Genomic DNA, 6302 nt, shown 5'->3' with positions numbered 1-6302 from the left:
AATCAGAAATAACTTCTTGGTCTGTACAATGTGTTAAGTTTCCCAGTACAGCTAACATAGATAAGGCTTGAATGTGCACAGATGCAAACTCAGAAAATTGGCTGGGTTTGCTTTTGTGTGTTTATGAATTCTAGGTGTTCTTTCAAATATCTGTCCTTGACTTCCATCAGTTATTTAGGATGTGGGTGCCCTAGGTATATCTCCTATACTTCAGAACTACTTAAGGTTGTGTATTGACTCCCATGTGCAATATTCTTTCCTCGTTATTTTTGTCGATCACACCTTGTGATTGTGGTAAAGCACAGTTACCACTACTGACTGGCAGGATTCGGTTCAGTTTCCCTCTACGGATTAGCATTAAAAAAAAAAAGAGATCCTGCCTAGTTCTCTACTGTGGTGAGCCAGGGCTATCACTGTCTATGCCAGATGACTGCAAAGTAAGAGTAGGTCACCACTGAATCCAATTGCCACAAGGCCTTTTAAAATAAACATGTAAACATCTGAGAGAGTCAGTTCGTTGCTGTAAGGTGGATGCTGTTGTACGCAGCAGCGTATGTGAGAAAACAGGACTGAGGTGGTGATTGAGGTGTCGAGGTCTGCAGCCCAAGACCTGGGGCTGGGTGATCACTTTGCATCTGTGGTTACCTTTGAGCTATGTCTTTCTGGCTTTGCACTGCCAGAAGTACCACCTGCTAGAAGAAAAGGCTGACAAGGATTACAACAGCACCAGTACTGGTATGTGGTACAGTGTTTTAAAACACATGTTCATTTAGCTAGCAGTGTTAGCATTCCAACCAGTCAGCAGCGGACTCTGTACAAGTTGATTTCGGGTTATCTTGGGTCTGATTTGAGTCTTTGCTCAGTGTCCTGAGTGATGCGTGCCACAGTGCAGCACTGGCTCAGGAGCAGCTTTGGCTACATGGGGTTGTGCTTGGGAGTAGACAAGTATCTGCGTCTCACCGAGACTCACAACAGCAAGTTACACCCTCCTGGGGAGGGGCTTTGGTCCCGTATCCCAGGCACGCTACGTACCCTAAATGTCATTCCCAGGGAGCTGTAATTACCGTGCAGGAACAGATACCTTTCTTCCTTCTGTCCCCTTTACAGCCCCTTTTTCGTCATCGCCAAACCTACGCAGGAAGAATAGGATGGGATTAATATCCGTCAACTCTCTTGGGCCGTTGCTTAGGTATCCGCAAGCTCCCATCCTAGCCCAGGCTTTCGCATTTAATGGTCTAACTAGGTGTAATTAAATCTAGTATTGTATATAGAAGCTACTGGCTCCTGTCTGAACTTTGTCTGAAGATTTATCATTGTAATAAGATTATACTAATAATTGTGTTGAGTTTGTCTTAGCTCAAAATGTTTTTGCTAATCAGAACACTGTTTGCTAACTTGGTAAATTGCCTTCTACTTGTATTAAATGGAAAAATTATGTAAACTGAAATCAGAGGGTAATAACTGTAAAGAACAATCATTTCAATGACTCGAACAGAGACGGCCAATTACTTAATAACCTCTTCATATGGAGAGGGACTCTTTTGCTGTGGATCTGTTCACACCCTCAGATTTAAACTGCCTAAATTCTCAGTCGTCTTCAAATTAGACATGGAAAATGAATGAATTATTATGACAAAATGAGAATAATATGTATGGGAAAGACTGTATATAATAACCCTCTAAAATAGAAAATTTTGAAATGTGGTACTTAACTAAAGCTGTCTTTGTCTTGGCATTAAACCATGATGTGTGTTTAATCGAACAAGTGAAAACTGTCATTTCAAATATTTTTTTCAGAGAAAAATAGCTTTTTTTTATCAAAATGGAGAACTTGGCAGAAGTTTGATTTCAACAGGGTTGTTTGAAAACACCAATCTCTTTCTATCAAGAGTTAGATCAACTGTAATATTTTCAAATGTGCCCGAGTGACTTAACTGAATTGAATTTCTGAAACTAGCATAGGCATTTTACATGTTTCTAAAGAGATAGGCTTCTAAGGCACCTGACTAATTTTTCTTTTCAAAAAACCACCTACGCATTTATTTTTATATTACATAGAAAAACGTCAGGAAAAATTTCTTGTCAGATCTGGTATTTAACCTAATCTTATATTCATTGCTAGTCACAAAATTTAAATTTTTGAAGAATAAGCATTAAGAAAAATAGCTTTCACTTTTTTTTTTCCCCCTAAAGTCAGGTTGACATGCTAATTTAGGATAAGAGTGTGATGAATCTGACAAAGCCAGATACATAGTAAGATCCTGGTATCGTAGACATTATCAACCCCTGGGAGATGAGATGTTTATTCTCACTGGTCCAGAGGTTGTAATGCACAAGTCAGGATTATATCCTGACCTTCTAATCTCTTGGCTGGCTGTTCTTGCACTATCTGCACTGCAGTGAACCCATGGTGTTTTTAGCTCCTAACCAATAACATGATAAACCTGCTGTATATGATCCTGTAGACCACCACCAGTGATGGTTTCTCTGACTGCTGAGCAGGGTCTGCTCTGCCTGCAGCCCTGCTGTTGGCTCAATCCCTTGCCAATGGGTCTAGCGGTTTCTGCATGGGACTGCCAGCTTTGAGCCACTCTGAGCTATGGGATTACATCCTCTCTATGGGAGGGCATGCGGGTTTCTCCAAATCTTTGCAGCAATGAAAAAAAAAACTGTTAAACTCTGTGGGCTTATTTTGAGAATTCCCTGAGAGAACCTTATACAAAAATTTCTTAAGGGAATTGGAATTTATATAACCAGGGGAAAAAATTGGAGTTCCTTATTCCTTTTTCTCAACTTTGGAGTAAAACCAGAAAGGAATGATAACACACTATTATCATCATGTTTTTCTGGCATGTGACCTTTATCAAAGCCCAGTACTAGCAGTAGAGCAGATACCAAATGTGTGAGCATGCAAACAGAGCCACAAACACTTAACTATTCTAACAAGAACTGGATTAACATGGCTTTCATGAGAAAGCCTTTCATAAGAGGTTTTCATAAGAAAACTGTTTTAGACATATTGGGTAACTTCAACCTCTTCCCTCAGACTGAATGTTGTCACAGAAATCATGAAATAATTCATGTTTGAATTTCAGCATTAATCTGTAAATGATGAAGCGCATAAATTGTATGAGAGGTAGCAGGAAGAAAAAAAAAAACCAAAAAGGGACATGAAGCAGTGATAGGGCTGGACATGTGTTAGGTAAGGTGAAGTCTCTAATGGGCCTTAGAAAGGACACAAAGTTGGCAGGATTTGTATTCTGGCTTCACACACATGCAGTCCGTCTCAACTTTGTGTTATGCATTCAGGACAACTCCCTTTAGTTCTTCCTGGGGGCAGTTGTGTACCAGACCGATGGAAGATGACACCTCTAGAAGATCTGTCCATTGCACGTAGGATACTTTTTAATGCAAATTTAACTAGTTTAGGTCATTGTAAAGAAAGAAGAAGATTCCTGTCATTTTTAGTATTCTCTTATTAACTGTGAAAAAAAAAAAAAGTGCTGCATTTGGGTACTGATGGCAAACTTCTAGTTTCTGAGAGCCAAACTTTAATGTCCTTGTGCCTGCTGAGATACTGCCTGTAGTATTTTACATTCAGAGTTGGAACAGGATGGATTAGGATCAGGTACAGAGTCAGCGAGTCTCTAAATAATAACGTATCAGAGGAACATCTTGTGGGAGGAGGAGCAGATGCAAAAAGTATTGATGTTAGGTCAGCTGAACATTTAAGTGTGCCTTTAAGTAGGATGTTGTGGTATTTTTGCAGATAGGCAGAGGAAGACTAGAGATTGTAACAATAATCCAGAAACAAGATAAGGTATCTAGACATCAATAACATTTACTGCATGAAAGATCTATCAAAGAAGTAGACTAACAATAAAAGGAAAGGATGTTTTTAGGGTTTTGGTTTTTTTTCCCTTAGCTTGCACAGTTTGTACTCAGTGACCTTCTATATCATCTCTGCGTGTGGTAGGAATCTCATCTGAAAAATAGATTTAAGTTAAACTTGCAGGTTCCGTTTGTGAATTGAAAAATTTCTGCAGGCTACCTAGTAGTTCTCTTCAAAGAGAAGCACAAAAATTAGATCAATTATTGAAGAGGAGTTGCTGAACTTCAGATCACAAGTCTTATGGCTGAAAAATGTAAATGCATTACATCGTAGTGCCACCCACATGCAATATCATTGTGATTATTGCAATTAAGTATATTATTGTTAATGTATAATATAATTATAAATTGTTAGAATGATAATTATTATAAATAGTATATGATATACTATATATTATAGAATATATATAAAAATAATATAACGCATACCTAGAAATTAGTCAGCCCTGCATGTGAGATGGTTGAAGTAGTCATTTGTAGAGAATCTCTAATTAACACTATAATATTAGAGATACATAACAACCAACAACATCCCATAAGAAAAAGCTCAGGACAACAGAAAACACAGCATAATGGACTGGATCTTCATCAAGATGTCCTCTATGCTAAAAGTCCTCCAAAGCCAGGGGATGTGTTCCTTTCCCTCTGCACAAGCATCTGCAAAACATGATGAAATAAGCACAATTTAGAAGGATTCCCTTTTCCAGGAGTCTTATTTTTGCTGATTTTGGAAATGGTTCATTGCAATGTCATCAGACTCATATAATGATAGAATTGTTTGGGTTGGAAGGGACCTTAAAGCCCACCTAGTTCCAACCCCCTGCCATGGGCAGGGACACCCTCCACCAGACCAGGTTGCCCAAAGCCCCATCCAACCTGGCCTTGAACACTTCCAGGGATCCAGGGGCATCCACAGCTTCTCTGGGCAACCTGTTCCAGTGCCTCACCACCCTCATCATGAAGAATTTCTTCCTAATATTGCATCTAAATCTGCCCTCTTTCAGCTTAAAGCCATTACCCCTTGTCCTATCACTCCATGCCCTTGTAAACAGTCCCTCCCCAGCTTTCTTGTAGGCCCCTTTAAATACTGGAAGGCTCCAGTATCTCTCCAATTTAGAGACAAGGATGTCATGCAGGACAGTGTCATCACTGGCATCAAACTGGTAGGAGTGGGATGGATTGAGGTTGCCCTCCCCTTGCAACTTTAGTTCAAAGCACTGGTTAATTTGGAATGATCTTGAATTAGGGTGTTAGTGTAGCAATAATGTTTGACTGCACTCATTCATCACATGTTTGACTATGTTCATTAACTCAATTCCTATGACTCCTAGCGGCTAGGGCTGGGGATGGACAGTCGGCAGGCATGCCTTCTCCTGGCATTGGGGCTGAAGGTGGTTTCAGTCAAAACAACTGTTGCATCAGTCCAGATCTATTTCCCACTGTGGATATAAAACAGGAGTTTGGAAGTAATGAAGAGCCACCAAGCAAAAGAATGATAAACAGTCTTCATAGCAGAAAACCTTCTGCAGAATTCTAACTCAGTAAGTTAAAAGCACAGTCCAGGTGCACAGCTAAATGTTCCTGCTGCTATGAGGGCATCGCGCAGTGGGTAGCTGAACTGTAATTAACCTTACAGTGCTAGTGCATCCCTAAGGAAAATAAGCAGCTACATGATGATTATGGTTTTCCTCCCCTTAGCCAGGTTGTTATGCAGCCTTTCCCATTCATGTGAGAGCTTCAGAGCTTGAGCAGAGCTTGCACAGATCCCAGTGCTCAGATGAAATGATGCAATGCAAATATTTTGTTGTGCGGACCTTTTTTTTAAGGGATCATTGTCACAACTGCTGTCTTGTGCATTTGTGCATGGAATCTTTGCAAGATGCCAGGTTTGGTAAAAAACATGAGAGTAAATAGTGTTAATATCTTGTTGATATAGTATTGTGTTATATGGATCAAAGGGCAATGGATTTTCAGACAAGACTCGTGAGTTTCAGACAGTTGTTAAGATAAATACTATAGCAGAGGGCACCAGTCATCTTTTAAGATTATTTTAGGTATGAGTTTGTGAAGCAATTAGGATAAAAGTACCACTCCTCTTATGCACAGTGCATATTGATTTTTAAAGCTATATTTATTCAATATTTATCTGTCTTGCTCTTACATGAAAGGTTCAAGATCTTTAGAAAAATGGGTCCGAGTGTCCACCCCGAGGAGTCCAGAGGTTAAAATCACACTGCTGGTGCCTGGGCTGGCAGTGGTACTTTAACAGAACTTCATACTGTCAGTTCATCACCTTTACCCAGAAACTTCAGATGTAATCTCAGACATAAACACAAATAAACCAGCCTCTGCTCTGCTTTCTGCTCTTTCTGGCCTATGGGCTTGCGCAGTTAATCTGGTTCTGCTAACAT

The sequence above is a fragment of the Grus americana genome, chromosome 6 (assembly GCF_028858705.1).
Source record: "Grus americana isolate bGruAme1 chromosome 6, bGruAme1.mat, whole genome shotgun sequence".
NCBI lineage: Eukaryota > Metazoa > Chordata > Aves > Gruiformes > Gruidae > Grus > Grus americana.
The sequence above is the reverse complement of the archived record's forward strand: the minus strand, read 5'-3'. Positions refer to the sequence as shown.